The sequence below is a fragment of the Ranitomeya imitator genome, chromosome 9 (assembly GCF_032444005.1).
Source record: "Ranitomeya imitator isolate aRanImi1 chromosome 9, aRanImi1.pri, whole genome shotgun sequence".
NCBI lineage: Eukaryota > Metazoa > Chordata > Amphibia > Anura > Dendrobatidae > Ranitomeya > Ranitomeya imitator.
The window spans coordinates 6,852,883-6,870,372 of NC_091290.1; the positions used below are offsets into that span (position 1 = coordinate 6,852,883).

General features: G+C 48.4%; 1 long non-coding RNA gene across 2 annotated transcripts in view; it reads right to left on the minus strand.

Annotated features, from left to right (window-relative positions):
- Positions 1-1,971: 1,971 nt before the first annotated feature.
- Positions 1,972-17,490, minus strand: part of LOC138649713 (uncharacterized) — a 37,149-nt gene continuing 21,630 nt past the window's right edge. Inside the window, exon 3 of one of the 2 annotated variants that reach the window (XR_011315350.1) lies at positions 1,972-2,090. This is a non-coding gene — a long non-coding RNA (uncharacterized lncRNA). The remainder of the gene's footprint in view (positions 2,091-17,490) is intronic. The other variant, XR_011315349.1, reaches the window with a different exon arrangement.

The window sequence follows — 17,490 nt, forward strand, 5'->3', positions numbered from 1 at the left end:
GGTGAACTTGATCTCACAATATGATTCTACCCATCACTACAATTACGAGGATGCTAAACATGACCAGCTTTTTTAAATTATTTTAGTACTTGTTGCTCATTTTTTGTCTATTCTAAAATGTTTGTTGTGTGTTAATAAAATTATGACGGTAACTTTTTAATGTAGCTTTGACTCAGGTTTCTCCTTTTAAACAACTTTATTATCTCTATTATTCAAGTTTTTTTTATCCCTTGCTACTACATATCTAAATTAGGTCATTGGGCCATATGCTTTACACTGCTCTTACAGAACAAATTATATTATTCCAATATTTTATTCTAAGATCTAATGAACATGTACTTTGTTCATGGGACAACCCCTTTTAAGCTTGCTTCCATATGAAAAAGTTCATTGTTATATTTGAACATAAGGAAAACTTACCGTACTCAATTGTAGACTTTTTAAAAAAAATAAATATCAAGGTTGGCAGGCGACTTTGTTTGAGCTTCTCATTATTGCCCTGTGTATTTGAGTTTGACATCCCTGATTTAAAGGGAGAACACCCACCTAGTATAAACATAATTTAAAGAGATAAGGGCCACTTAGCATAACCAGTATTTAAAGGGATAGCATCTGGGGCGCCCCCAAGGGCTAGAGGTACTTGGTATCGGGTCCTTCGTTTCTAAAGGGGGATGTCACGGTGGCTGACCCTGTCCGTGGCCCTCGGGCGTCCGTTGTAAAAGGGAGGAAAGGTCTTTAAAGGAATATGTTTGTGACGCCACCTGTGGTATTCGGTCAGGGTGACCGACGCTGCTTAGGGGTCCGCTGGGGTGATGTGATGGCAGCTAGATGGTATACCTTCCCACAGGTGAAGTGTGTCCCCAGGGCTTCCCAGAGTGGAGATGGTGGATGGTGAGAGGCGCAGTGAAGAACAAGGACACAAGGTTGCAGTCTCTTTATCTTTACTGAAGTCTTCAGCAGCCACAGTCCAGGGCACCAGATCACAGGGCAGGCAGAGTCCGGCCGGTTTGGAGGCAAATCCAGAGTCCCCTTATCCAGGTGGAAATCAGTAGCCTTCCTCTAGCGCCTGGGTGTTGTAGTACCTTATTGCTGAGCCTCTCATAAGGTCCTCACAACTGCTGTAGATGTTCTAGATGTTATTTCTCTCTCTGTCCCCCAGATCGATAGGACAACCTGTATGACCGGTGGCCTGAGGCTTTTTACAGGGACTCTAGCACGCCCCGGCCTCTTGTGGGTGCCACCTTGCCTCCTGGGTATGGGGCGGATCAGTAACTGACTGTTGCTCCCTCGGTGTTCTGGCTACCGGATCCTGCGCCTCAGAAGGAGGCAGCCTGTGCAGGGCAGAACTCCTTCTGGTTTCCATTCCTTTTGCTATGACTTCTTCTCACTCTCTACAATACAGTTCTCTGTTCGTGTCCTTTCTTAGGAACTGCCGCACGTGTGGCAGGCGCAGCTCCGTGACCTTCTGTCTAGGCCTCTGACAGGATCCCACCCCTGTCAGGGACCAACTACCTGAGCGGAGCTCAGCCAGCAACTGCCTAACTTCCTCCCCAGGCCACCAGTTTTACCTAAGTGTGAAGAGTGCCCTAATAAATAGGAGCATAGCTCCCTCTGGTGGACTGGAGTATGAAATGTGTTGTATGTTTGTGGTACCTGGTAAAGAGAACTCCTTTTATTGCCGCCAAATGTAACATCACTCCCCCCTAGAGGAGAATGATATTACTGTAACGACCAGGACCCTGGGGCGCTGCACATCCACTTATGTGATATGACATCAGGCAACAAGTACCTGTATATCTGTATATCACCACTTAATAAAAAAGGGAGTAGTCATTGACAAGTAAAAAGAGCAAGATTATATCTAATATATATGATGTGATATAAATTGATGATGTAATATAATATGTTACAATAGTCGGCAATTGTATTTTATATATTTTGTTTAGTTTAGTTACAAAACACAACGGTGTCCCTTATATAATAAACATGAAAGAACTTTAGTAATAATGAAATCAGGAAACTGCTCACATTTCTGCTTCTGAGGCCTCACAATAAAGTCGCTCTTCGGATTGTCTGGTGTTTGCTCCCTACTGCAAGGAAAAAAACAAAATAAGAATGACAGAAGATTCCTATAGATTTGCATGGCGTCCATAGTCTTACGTCATAGTCACGGATCTCATAATATGTCTGTACAGGGTCAATTAAGAATAAGAAAAAGTTAATTTGTGTAAATTAAATCTTCCATGGTGGGGACATTTTCCAGCTCTGAGCTCACCTTTTTTTCCTCCTCTTCTTCCCAGAGCCATAAAATTCCTTTATTTTTCTGACAACATAGACGTATGACAGTTTGTCATTTTGCAGTAGGAGTTGTACTTTTGAATGACACCATTTATATTACTACATAATGTACTGGAAAACAGGAAAAAAAAACACAATTCTGACTTTGTTTTTTGGGAATTGTTTTTACAGTGTGTATTTTGTGGTGAACTTGATCTCACAATATGATTCTACCCATCACTACAATTACGAGGATGCTAAACATGAGCAGCTTTTTTTTTATTTTAGTACTGGAAAAAAATAAAAGTTTGAGAAAAACACAATTTTTAGGTTGTGCTGTCATTTTCCGAGACCCGTAACATTTTCTTTTTTAGGTAGATATAATTGGAGCCACATAATGATTTATTTCTGTGGGGCAAGACGACATTTTTATTGATACCGATTTGGGACAGATAAGATATTGTGATCATACAAAATTTTTATTTTCTATTGCAACAATCAAAAAACATAATTTGGGCGTTTTTGAATTTTTTCTGTTTACGGTACTTTACAAATAGTGTTAACTATGTTATATTTTCAAAGATTGGACTTTTCTGAACTCGGTAAAAACAAGTGAATTATTTTACATCTTCATTTTTAATGGGGGAGAAAGGAGGTGATTTGAAGTGTTACGTTTAGTGTATTTTTAAAACAATTTTTTTCAATTTTCACTATATTAATTAGTCCCCCCTGGGGAGTTGAAGCTGCGATCCTCTCATGCTATATTCTATAATACCGCAGTATTGCTTCATACAGCAGGAGATTCAAAACAGCTTCATAATGATGGGCACAGGGGTCTACAACAGACCCCCAGCTTCCATGATAACCCATCCGTTGTCTGTGATCATGTCATGGGAGCTTGATGGGAGAAAGTGCAACCGTCACGCCTGCAATGAGGATCACGCCATTTATATGCCACTGTCAGAGGTTTACAGCGAAAATTAAATTAAAAGACATCTGTGAGCGGAAATGACCCCTAATTACCCGCTCACACGGTGTCACCACTAATTACCTGAGGGCCCCTCTCACACTGTGTCACCACTAATTACCTGAGGGCTCCTCTCACACTGTGTCACCACTAATTACCTGAGGGCCCCTCTCACACTGTGTCACCACTAATTACCTGAGGGCCCCTCTCACACTGTGTCACCACTAATTACCTGAGGGCTCCTCTCACACTGTGTCACCACTAATTACCTGAGGGCCCCTCTCACACTGTCACCACTAATTACCTGAGGGCTCCTCTCACACTGTGTCACCACTAATTACCTGAGGGCCCCTCTCACACTGTGTCACCACTAATTACCTGAGGGCCCCTCTCACACTGTGTCACCACTAATTACCTGAGGGCTCCTCTCACACTGTGTCACCACTAATTACCTGAGGGCCCCTCTCACACTGTGTCACCACTAATTACCTGAGGGCCCCTCTCACACTGTGTCACCACTAATTACCTGAGGGCTCCTCTCACACTGTGTCACCACTAATTACCTGAGGGCCCCTCTCACACTGTGTCACCACTAATTACCTGAGGGCCCCTCTCACACTGTGTCACCACTAATTACCTGAGGGCCCCTCTCACACTGTGTCACCACTAATTACCTGAGAGCTCCTCTCACACTGTGTCACCACTAATTACCTGAGGGCCCCTCTCACACTGTCACCACTAATTACCTGAGAGCTCCTCTCACACTGTCACCTCTAATTACCTGAGGGCTCCTCTCACACTGTGTCACCACTAATTACCTGAGGGCCCCTCTCACACTGTGTCACCACTAATTACCTGAGAGCTCCTCTCACACTGTGTCACCACTAATTACCTGAGGGCCCCTCTCACACTGTCACCACTAATTACCTGAGGGCCCCTCTCACACTGTGTCACCACTAATTACCTGAGGGCCCCTCTCACACTGTCACCACTAATTACCTGAGGGCTCCTCTCACACTGTCACCTCTAATTACCTGAGGGCTCCTCTCACACTGTGTCACCACTAATTACCTGAGGGCCCCTCTCACACTGTGTCACCACTAATTACCTGAGAGCTCCTCTCACACTGTGTCACCACTAATTACCTGAGGGCCCCTCTCACACTGTCACCACTAATTACCTGAGGGCTCCTCTCACACTGTCACCTCTAATTACCTGAGGGCTCCTCTCACACTGTGTCACCACTAATTACCTGAGGGCTCCTCTCACACTGTGTCACCACTAATTACCTGAGAGCTCCTCTCACACTGTGTCACCACTAATTACCTGAGGGCCCCTCTCACACTGTCACCACTAATTACCTGAGGGCCCCTCTCACACTGTGTCACCACTAATTACCTGAGGGCTCCTCTCACACTGTGTCACCACTAATTACCTGAGGGCCCCTCTCACACTGTGTCACCTCTAATTACCTGAGGGCCCCTCTCACACTGTGTCACCACTAATTACCTGAGGGCTCCTCTCACACTGTGTCACCACTAATTACCTGAGGGCTCCTCTCACACTGTGTCATCACTAATTACCTGAGGGCTCCTCTCACACTGTGTCACCACTAATTACCTGAGGGCCCCTCTCACACTGTGTCACCACTAATTACCTGAGGGCCCCTCTCACACTGTGTCACCACTAATTACCTGAGGGCCCCTCTCACACTGTCACCACTAATTACCTGAGGGCTCCTCTCACACTGTGTCACCACTAATTACCTGAGGGCTCCTCTCACACTGTGTCACCACTAATTACCTGAGGGCTCCTCTCACACTGTGTCACCACTAATTACCTGAGGGCTCCTCTCACACTGTGTCACCACTAATTACCTGAGGGCTCCTCTCACACTGTGTCACCACTAATTACCTGAGGGCTCCTCTCACGCTGTGTCACCACTAATTACCTGAGGGCTCCTCTCACACTGTCACCACTAATTACCTGAGGGCCCCTCTCACACTGTGTCACCACTAATTACCTGAGGGCTCCTCTCACACTGTCACCACTAATTACCTGAGGGCTCCTCTCACACTGTGTCACCACTAATTACCTGAGGGCCCCTCTCACACTGTCACCACTAATTACCTGAGGGCTCCTCTCACACTGTGTCACCACTAATTACCTGAGGGCCCCTCTCACACTGTGTCACCACTAATTACCTGAGGGCTCCTCTCACACTGTCACCACTAATTACCTGAGGGCCCCTCTCACACTGTGTCACCACTAATTACCTGAGGGCCCCTCTCACACTGTGTCACCACTAATTACCTGAGGGCTCCTCTCACACTGTGTCACCACTAATTACCTGAGGGCTCCTCTCACACTGTGTCACCACTAATTACCTGAGGGCTCCTCTCACACTGTGTCACCACTAATTACCTGAGGGCCCCTCTCACACTGTGTCACCACTAATTACCTGAGGGCCCCTCTCACACTGTGTCACCACTAATTACCTGAGGGCCCCTCTCACACTGTCACCTCTAATTACCTGAGGGCTCCTCTCACACTGTGTCACCACTAATTACCTGAGGGCCCCTCTCACACTGTGTCACCACTAATTACCTGAGGGCTCCTCTCACACTGTGTCACCACTAATTACCTGAGGGCTCCTCTCACACTGTGTCACCACTAATTACCTGAGAGCTCCTCTCACACTGTGTCACCACTAATTACCTGAGGGCCCCTCTCACACTGTCACCACTAATTACCTGAGGGCCCCTCTCACACTGTGTCACCACTAATTACCTGAGGGCTCCTCTCACACTGTGTCACCACTAATTACCTGAGGGCCCCTCTCACACTGTGTCACCTCTAATTACCTGAGGGCCCCTCTCACACTGTGTCACCACTAATTACCTGAGGGCTCCTCTCACACTGTGTCACCACTAATTACCTGAGGGCTCCTCTCACACTGTGTCATCACTAATTACCTGAGGGCTCCTCTCACACTGTGTCACCACTAATTACCTGAGGGCCCCTCTCACACTGTGTCACCACTAATTACCTGAGGGCCCCTCTCACACTGTGTCACCACTAATTACCTGAGGGCCCCTCTCACACTGTCACCACTAATTACCTGAGGGCTCCTCTCACACTGTGTCACCACTAATTACCTGAGGGCTCCTCTCACACTGTGTCACCACTAATTACCTGAGGGCTCCTCTCACACTGTGTCACCACTAATTACCTGAGGGCTCCTCTCACACTGTGTCACCACTAATTACCTGAGGGCTCCTCTCACACTGTGTCACCACTAATTACCTGAGGGCTCCTCTCACACTGTGTCACCACTAATTACCTGAGGGCTCCTCTCACACTGTGTCACCACTAATTACCTGAGGGCCCCTCTCACACTGTGTCACCACTAATTACCTGAGGGCTCCTCTCACACTGTGTCACCACTAATTACCTGAGGGCTCCTCTCACGCTGTGTCACCACTAATTACCTGAGGGCTCCTCTCACACTGTCACCACTAATTACCTGAGGGCCCCTCTCACACTGTGTCACCACTAATTACCTGAGGGCTCCTCTCACACTGTCACCACTAATTACCTGAGGGCTCCTCTCACACTGTGTCACCACTAATTACCTGAGGGCCCCTCTCACACTGTCACCACTAATTACCTGAGGGCTCCTCTCACACTGTGTCACCACTAATTACCTGAGGGCCCCTCTCACACTGTGTCACCACTAATTACCTGAGGGCCCCTCTCACACTGTGTCACCACTAATTACCTGAGGGCTCCTCTCACACTGTGTCACCACTAATTACCTGAGGGCCCCTCTCACACTGTGTCACCACTAATTACCTGAGGGCCCCTCTCACACTGTGTCACCACTAATTACCTGAGGGCCCCTCTCACACTGTCACCACTAATTACCTGAGGGCTCCTCTCACACTGTGTCACCACTAATTACCTGAGGGCTCCTCTCACACTGTGTCACCACTAATTACCTGAGGGCTCCTCTCACACTGTGTCACCACTAATTACCTGAGGGCCCCTCTCACACTGTCACCACTAATTACCTGAGGGCTCCTCTCACACTGTGTCACCACTAATTACCTGAGGGCTCCTCTCACACTGTGTCACCACTAATTACCTGAGGGCCCCTCTCACACTGTGTCACCACTAATTACCTGAGGGCTCCTCTCACACTGTCACCACTAATTACCAGAGGGCCCCTCTCACACTGTGTCACCACTAATTACCTGAGGGCCCCTCTCACACTGTGTCACCACTAATTACCTGAGGGCTCCTCTCACACTGTGTCACCACTAATTACCTGAGGGCTCCTCTCACACTGTGTCACCACTAATTACCTGAGGGCTCCTCTCACACTGTGTCACCACTAATTACCTGAGGGCTCCTCTCACACTGTGTCACCACTAATTACCTGAGGGCTCCTCTCACGCTGTGTCACCACTAATTACCTGAGGGCTCCTCTCACACTGTGTCACCACTAATTACCTGAGGGCCCCTCTCACACTGTGTCACCACTAATTACCTGAGGGCTCCTCTCACACTGTCACCACTAATTACCAGAGGGCCCCTCTCACACTGTGTCACCACTAATTACCTGAGGGCCCCTCTCACACTGTGTCACCACTAATTACCTGAGGGCTCCTCTCACACTGTGTCACCACTAATTACCTGAGGGCTCCTCTCACACTGTGTCACCACTAATTACCTGAGGGCTCCTCTCACACTGTGTCACCACTAATTACCTGAGGGCTCCTCTCACACTGTGTCACCACTAATTACCTGAGGGCTCCTCTCACGCTGTGTCACCACTAATTACCTGAGGGCTCCTCTCACACTGTGTCACCACTAATTACCTGAGGGCTCCTCTCACACTGTGTCACCACTAATTACCTGAGGGCTCCTCTCACACTGTCACCACTAATTACCTGAGGGCTCCTCTCACACTGTGTCACCACTAATTACCTGAGGGCTCCTCTCACACTGTGTCACCACTAATTACCTGAGGGCTCCTCTCACACTGTCACCACTAATTACCTGAGGGCTCCTCTCACACTGTGTCACCACTAATTACCTGAGGGCTCCTCTCACACTGTGTCACCACTAATTACATGAGGGCTCCTCTCACACTGTGTCACCACTAATTACCTGAGGGCCCCTCTCACACTGTCACCACTAATTACCTGAGGGCTCCTCTCACACTGTGTCACCACTAATTACCTGAGGGCCCCTCTCACACTGTCACCACTAATTACCTGAGGGCTCCTCTCACACTGTGTCACCACTAATTACCTGAGGGCTCCTCTCACACTGTGTCACCACTAATTACCTGAGGGCTCCTCTCACACTGTGTCACCACTAATTACCTGAGGGCTCCTCTCACACTGTGTCACCACTAATTACCTGAGGGCCCCTCTCACACTGTGTCACCACTAATTACCTGACGGCCCCTCTCACACTGTGTCACCACTAATTACCTGAGGGCTCCTCTCACACTGTGTCACCACTAATTACCTGAGGGCTCCTCTCACACTGTCACCACTAATTACCTGAGAGCCGCTGTCACACTGTGTCACCACTAATTACCTGAGGGCTCCTCTCACACTGTGTCACCACTAATTACCTGAGGGCCCCTCTCACACTGTGTCACCACTAATTACCTGACGGCCCCTCTCACACTGTCACCACTAATTACCTGAGAGCCGCTGTCACACTGTGTCACCACTAATTACCTGAGGGCTCCTCTCACACTGTGTCACCACTAATTACCTGAGGGCTCCTCTCACACTGTGTCACCACTAATTACCTGAGGGCTCCTCTCACACTGTGTCACCACTAATTACCTGAGGGCTCCTCTCACACTGTGTCACCACTAATTACCTGAGGGCCCCTCTCACACTGTGTCACCACTAATTACCTGAGGGCTCCTCTCACACTGTGTCACCATTAATTACCTGAGGGCTCCTCTCACACTGTGTCACCACTAATTACCTGAGGGCTCCTCTCACACTGTGTCACCACTAATTACCTGAGGGCCCCTCTCACACTGTGTCACCACTAATTACCTGAGGGCCCCTCTCACACTGTGTCACCACTAATTACCTGAGGGCTCCTCTCACACTGTGTCACCACTAATTACCTGAGGGCCCCTCTCACACTGTGTCACCACTAATTACCTGAGGGCCCCTCTCACACTGTGTCACCACTAATTACCTGAGGGCTCCTCTCACACTGTGTCACCACTAATTACCTGAGGGCCCCTCTCACACTGTCACCACTAATTACCTGAGGGCCCCTCTCACACTGTGTCACCACTAATTACCTGAGGGCCCCTCTCACACTGTGTCACCACTAATTACCTGAGGGCCCCTCTCACACTGTCACCTCTAATTACCTGAGGGCTCCTCTCACACTGTGTCACCACTAATTACCTGAGGGCCCCTCTCACACTGTGTCACCACTAATTACCTGAGGGCTCCTCTCACACTGTGTCACCACTAATTACCTGAGGGCTCCTCTCACACTGTGTCACCACTAATTACCTGAGGGCCCCTCTCACACTGTGTCACCACTAATTACCTGAGGGCTCCTCTCACACTGTGTCACCTCTAATTACCTGAGGGCCCCTCTCACACTGTGTCACCACTAATTACCTGAGAGCTCCTCTCACACTGTGTCACCACTAATTACCTGAGGGCTCCTCTCACACTGTGTCACCTCTAATTACCTGAGGGCTCCTCTCACACTGTCACCACTAATTACCTGAGGGCCCCTCTCACACTGTGTCACCACTAATTACCTGAGGGCTCCTCTCACACTGTGTCACCACTAATTACCTGAGGGCTCCTCTCACACTGTGTCACCACTAATTACCTGAGGGCCCCTCTCACACTGTGTCACCACTAATTACCTGAGAGCTCCTCTCACACTGTGTCACCACTAATTACCTGAGGGCCCCTCTCACACTGTCACCACTAATTACCTGAGGGCCCCTCTCACACTGTGTCACCACTAATTACCTGAGGGCTCCTCTCACACTGTGTCACCACTAATTACCTGAGGGCCCCTCTCACACTGTGTCACCTCTAATTACCTGAGGGCCCCTCTCACACTGTGTCACCACTAATTACCTGAGGGCTCCTCTCACACTGTGTCACCACTAATTACCTGAGGGCTCCTCTCACACTGTGTCATCACTAATTACCTGAGGGCTCCTCTCACGCTGTGTCACCACTAATTACCTGAGGGCTCCTCTCACACTGTCACCACTAATTACCTGAGGGCCCCTCTCACACTGTGTCACCACTAATTACCTGAGGGCTCCTCTCACACTGTCACCACTAATTACCTGAGGGCTCCTCTCACACTGTGTCACCACTAATTACCTGAGGGCCCCTCTCACACTGTCACCACTAATTACCTGAGGGCTCCTCTCACACTGTGTCACCACTAATTACCTGAGGGCCCCTCTCACACTGTGTCACCACTAATTACCTGAGGGCTCCTCTCACACTGTCACCACTAATTACCTGAGGGCCCCTCTCACACTGTGTCACCACTAATTACCTGAGGGCCCCTCTCACACTGTGTCACCACTAATTACCTGAGGGCTCCTCTCACACTGTGTCACCACTAATTACCTGAGGGCTCCTCTCACACTGTGTCACCACTAATTACCTGAGGGCTCCTCTCACACTGTGTCACCACTAATTACCTGAGGGCTCCTCTCACACTGTGTCACCACTAATTACCTGAGGGCTCCTCTCACGCTGTGTCACCACTAATTACCTGAGGGCTCCTCTCACACTGTGTCACCACTAATTACCTGAGGGCTCCTCTCACACTGTGTCACCACTAATTACCTGAGGGCTCCTCTCACGCTGTGTCACCACTAATTACCTGAGGGCTCCTCTCACACTGTCACCACTAATTACCTGAGGGCCCCTCTCACACTGTGTCACCACTAATTACCTGAGGGCTCCTCTCACACTGTCACCACTAATTACCTGAGGGCTCCTCTCACACTGTGTCACCACTAATTACATGAGGGCTCCTCTCACACTGTGTCACCACTAATTACCTGAGGGCTCCTCTCACACTGTGTCACCACTAATTACCTGAGGGCTCCTCTCACACTGTGTCACCACTAATTACCTGAGGGCCCCTCTCACACTGTGTCACCACTAATTACCTGACGGCCCCTCTCACACTGTGTCACCACTAATTACCTGAGGGCTCCTCTCACACTGTCACCACTAATTACCTGAGAGCCGCTGTCACACTGTGTCACCACTAATTACCTGAGGGCTCCTCTCACACTGTGTCACCACTAATTACCTGAGGGCCCCTCTCACACTGTGTCACCACTAATTACCTGACGGCCCCTCTCACACTGTGTCACCACTAATTACCTGAGAGCTCCTCTCACACTGTGTCACCACTAATTACCTGAGGGCTCCTCTCACACTGTCACCACTAATTACCTGAGAGCCGCTGTCACACTGTGTCACCACTAATTACCTGAGGGCTCCTCTCACACTGTGTCACCATTAATTACCTGAGGGCTCCTCTCACACTGTGTCACCACTAATTACCTGAGGGCTCCTCTCACACTGTGTCACCACTAATTACCTGAGGGCTCCTCTCACACTGTGTCACCACTAATTACCTGAGGGCTCCTCTCACACTGTCACCACTAATTACCTGAGGGCTCCTCTCACGCTGTGTCACCACTAATTACCTGAGGGCTCCTCTCACACTGTGTCACCACTAATTACCTGAGGGCTCCTCTCACACTGTGTCACCACTAATTACCTGAGGGCTCCTCTCACACTGTGTCACCACTAATTACCTGAGAGCCCCTCTCACACTGTGTCACCACTAATTACCTGAGGGCTCCTCTCACACTGTCACCACTAATTACCTGAGGGCTCCTCTCACACTGTCACCACTAATTACCTGAGGGCCCCTCTCACACTGTGTCACCACTAATTACCTGAGGGCTCCTCTCACACTGTCACCACTAATTACCTGAGGGCTCCTCTCACACTGTGTCACCACTAATTACCTGAGGGCTCCTCTCACACTGTCACCACTAATTACCTGAGGGCCCCTCTCACCCTGTGTCACCACTAATTACCTGAGGGCTCCTCTCACACTGTCACCACTAATTACCTGAGGGCTCCTCTCACGCTGTGTCACCACTAATTACCTGAGGGCTCCTCTCACACTGTGTCACCACTAATTACCTGAGGGCTCCTCTCACACTGTGTCACCACTAATTACCTGAGGGCTCCTCTCACACTGTCTCACCACTAATTACCTGAGAGCCCCTCTCACACTGTGTCACCACTAATTACCTGAGGGCTCCTCTCACACTGTGTCACCACTAATTACCTGAGGGCTCCTCTCACACTGTCACCACTAATTACCTGAGGGCTCCTCTCACACTGTCACCACTAATTACCTGAGGGCTCCTCTCACACTGTGTCACCACTAATTACCTGAGGGCTCCTCTCACACTGTCACCACTAATTACCTGAGGGCTCCTCTCACACTGTCACCACTAATTACCTGAGGGCCCCTCTCACACTGTGTCACCACTAATTACCTGAGGGCTCCTCTCACACTGTCACCACTAATTACCTGAGGGCTCCTCTCACACTGTGTCACCACTAATTACCTGAGGGCCCCTCTCACACTGTGTCACCACTAATTACCTGAGGGCTCCTCTCACACTGTGTCACCACTAATTACCTGAGGGCTCCTCTCACACTGTGTCACCACTAATTACCTGAGGGCTCCTCTCACACTGTGTCACCACTAATTACCTGAGGGCTCCTCTCACACTGTGTCACCACTAATTACCTGAGGGCCCCTCTCACACTGTGTCACCACTAATTACCTGAGGGCCCCTCTCACACTGTGTCACCACTAATTACCTGAGGGCTCCTCTCACACTGTCACCACTAATTACCTGAGGGCTCCTCTCACACTGTGTCACCACTAATTACCTGAGGGCCCCTCTCACACTGTGTCACCACTAATTACCTGAGGGCTCCTCTCACACTGTGTCACCACTAATTACCTGAGGGCTCCTCTCACACTGTGTCACCACTAATTACCTGAGGGCTCCTCTCACACTGTGTCACCACTAATTACCTGAGGGCTCCTCTCACACTGTGTCACCACTAATTACCTGAGGGCTCCTCTCACACTGTGTCACCACTAATTACCTGAGGGCTCCTCTCACACTGTGTCACCACTAATTACCTGAGGGCTCCTCTCACACTGTGTCACCACTAATTACCTGAGGGCTCCTTTCACACTGTCACCACTAATTACCTGAGGGCTCCTCTCACACTGTGTCACCACTAATTACCTGAGAGCCGCTGTCACACTGTGTCACCACTAATTACCTGAGAGCTGTACAGCTCTGTGTCTCTACAGTCCTGTCTCTCTGCAGTACCCCCGCCAGTCCCTGAGTATCTGCAGTCCGGAGTCTCTACAGTCCTATGTCTCTGCAGTACCCTCGCCAGCTTCTGTGTCTCTACAGTCCTGTCTCTCTGCAGTTCCTCCGCCAGTCCCTGAGTATCTGCAGTCCTGTGTCTCCACAGTTCTGTCTCTTTGCAGTACCCCCGCCAGTCCCTGAGAATCTGCAGTCCGGTGTCTCTACAGTCCAGTGTGTCTGCAGTACTCCCGCCAGTCCCTGAGTATCTGCAGTCCTGTGTCTCTACAGTCCTGTGTCTCTACAGTCCTGTTTATCTACAGTACCCCCACCAGTCCCTGAGTATCTGCAGTCCGGTGTCTCTACAGTCCTGTCTATGCAGGACCCTTGCCAGCTCCTGAGAATCTGCAGTCCTGTGTCTCTACAGTCCAGTGTGTCTGCAGTACCCCCGCCAGTCCCTGAGTATCTGCAGTCCTGTGTCTCTACAGTCCAGTGTGTCTGCAGTACCCCCGCCAGTCCCTGAGTATCTGCAGTCCTGTGTCTCTACAGTCCTGTGTCTCTACAGTCCTGTGTCTCTACAGTCCTGTGTCTCTACAGTCCTGTGTCTCTACAGTCCTGTGTCTCTACAGTACCCCCGCCAGTCCCTGAGTATCTGCAGTCCGGTGTCTCTACAGTCCTGTCTATGCAGGACCCTTGCCAGCTCCTGAGAATCTGCAGTCCTGTGTCTCTGCAGTCCTGTGTCTCTGCAGTCCTGTTTCTCTACAGTACCCCCGCCAGTCCCTGAGTATCTGCAGTCCTGTGTCTCTACAGTCCTGTGTCTCTACAGTCCTGTTTCTCTACAGTACCCCCGCCAGTCCCTGAGTATCTGCAGTCCGGTGTCTCTACAGTCCTGTCTATGCAGGACCCTTGCCAGTCCCTGAGTATCTGCAGTCCGGTGTCTCTACAGTCCTGTCTATGCAGGACCCTTGCCAGTCCCTGAGTATCTGCAGTCCGGTGTCTCTACAGTCCTGTGTCTCTGCAGTGTCGGACTGGGGTGACTAGGGCCCACCAATGGAACTGACTCCAGGGGCCCACTCTAAATTTCAATGCGCAGGCTAGGTACACTATGGGTTGAAATTCATGGAGGGAAAAATGGTAACAAAATTCTCATTGGGGTCTGTTACAAACCCCCAAATATAACAGTAAGCATGGAAAGTCTACTTCTAAAGCAGATAGATGAAGCTGCAACCCATAATGAGGTCCTGGTTATGGGGGACTTTAACTACCCGGATATTAACTGGGAAACAGAAACCTGTGAAACCCATAAAGGCAACAGGTTTCTGCTAATAACCAAGAAAAATTATCTTTCACAATTGGTGCAGAATCCAACCAGAGGAGCAGCACTTTTAGACCTAATACTATCTAATAGACCTGACAGAATAACAAATCTGCAGGTGGTTGGGCATTTAGGAAATAGCGACCACAATATTGTGCAGTTTCACCTGTCTTTCACTAGGGGGACTTGTCAGGGAGTCACAAAAACATTGAACTTTAGGAAGGCAAAGTTTGAACAGCTTAGAGATGCCCTTAATCTGGTAGACTGGGACAATATCCTCAGAAATGAGAATACAGATAATAAATGGGAAATGTTTAAGAACATCCTAAATAGGCAGTGTAAGCGGTTTATACCTTGTGGGAATAAAAGGACTAGAAATAGGAAAAACCCAATGTGGCTAAACAAAGAAGTAAGACAGGCAATTAACAGTAAAAAGAAAGCATTTGCACTACTAAAGCAGGATGGCACCATTGAAGCTCTAAAAAACTATAGGGAGAAAAATACTTTATCTAAAAAACTAATTAAAGCTGCCAAAAAGGAAACAGAGAAGCACATTGCTAAGGAGAGTAAAACTAATCCCAAACTGTTCTTCAACTATATCAATAGTAAAAGAATAAAAACTGAAAATGTAGGCCCCTTAAAAAATAGTGAGGAAAGAATGGTTGTAGATGACGAGGAAAAAGCTAACATATTAAACACCTTCTTCTCCACGGTATTCACGGTGGAAAATGAAATGCTAGGTGAAATCCCAAGAAACAATGAAAACCCTATATTAAGGGTCACCAATCTAACCCAAGAAGAGGTGCGAAACCGGCTAAATAAGATTAAAATAGATAAATCTCCGGGTCCGGATGGCATACACCCACGAGTACTAAGAGAACTAAGTAATGTAATAGATAAACCATTATTTCTTATTTTTAGTGACTCTATAGCGACAGGGTCTGTTCCGCAGGACTGGCGCATAGCAAATGTGGTGCCAATATTCAAAAAGGGCTCTAAAAGTGAACCTGGAAATTATAGGCCAGTAAGTCTAACCTCAATTGTTGGTAAAATATTTGAAGGGTTTCTGAGGGATGTTATTCTGGATTATCTCAATGAGAATAACTGTTTAACTCCATATCAGCATGGGTTTATGAGAAATCGCTCCTGTCAAACCAATCTAATCAGTTTTTATGAAGAGGTAAGCTATAGACTGGACCACGGTGAGTCATTGGACGTGGTATATCTCGATTTTTCCAAAGCGTTTGATACCGTGCCGCACAAGAGGTTGGTACACAAAATGAGAATGCTTGGTCTGGGGGAAAATGTGTGTAAATGGGTTAGTAACTGGCTTAGTGATAGAAAGCAGAGGGTGGTTATAAATGGTATAGTCTCTAACTGGGTCGCTGTGACCAGTGGGGTACCGCAGGGGTCAGTATTGGGACCTGTTCTCTTCAACATATTCATTAATGATCTGGTAGAAGGTTTACACAGTAAAATATCAATATTTGCAGATGATACAAAACTATGTAAAGCAGTTAATACAAGAGAAGATAGTATTCTGCTACAGATGGATCTGGATAAGTTGGAAACTTGGGCTGAAAGGTGGCAGATGAGGTTTAACAATGATAAATGTAAGGTTATACACATGGGAAGAGGGAATCAATATCACCATTACACACTGAATGGGAAACCACTGGGTAAATCTGACAGGGAGAAGGACTTGGGGATCCTAGTTAATGATAAACTTACCTGGAGCAGCCAGTGCCAGGCAGCAGCTGCCAAGGCAAACAGGATCATGGGGTGCATTAAAAGAGGTCTGGATACACATGATGAGAGCATTATACTGCCTCTGTACAAATCCCTAGTTAGACCGCACATGGAGTACTGTGTCCAGTTTTGGGCACCGGTGCTCAGGAAGGATATAATGGAACTAGAGAGAGTACAAAGGAGGGCAACAAAATTAATAAAGGGGATGGGAGAACTACAATACCCAGATAGATTAGCGAAATTAGGATTATTTAGTCTAGAAAAAAGACGACTGAGGGGTGATCTAATAACCATGTATAAGTATATAAGGGGACAATACAAATATCTCGCTGAGGATCTGTTTATACCAAGGAAGGTGACGGGCACAAGGGGGCATTCTTTGCGTCTGGAGGAGAGAAGGTTTTTTCCACCAACATAGAAGAGGATTCTTTACTGTTAGAGCAGTGAGAATCTGGAATTGCTTGCCTGAGGAGGTGGTGATGGCGAACTCAGTCGAGGGGTTCAAGAGAGGCCTGGATGTCTTCCTGGAGCAGAACAATATTGTATCATACAATTATTAGGTTCTGTAGAAGGACGTAGATCTGGGTATTTACTATGATGGAATATAGGCTGAACTGGATGGACAAATGTCTTTTTTCGGCCTTACTAACTATGTTACTATGTTACTATGTTACTTTTGTTTTGTAGTATTTGTTAGGAGGCTCAGTA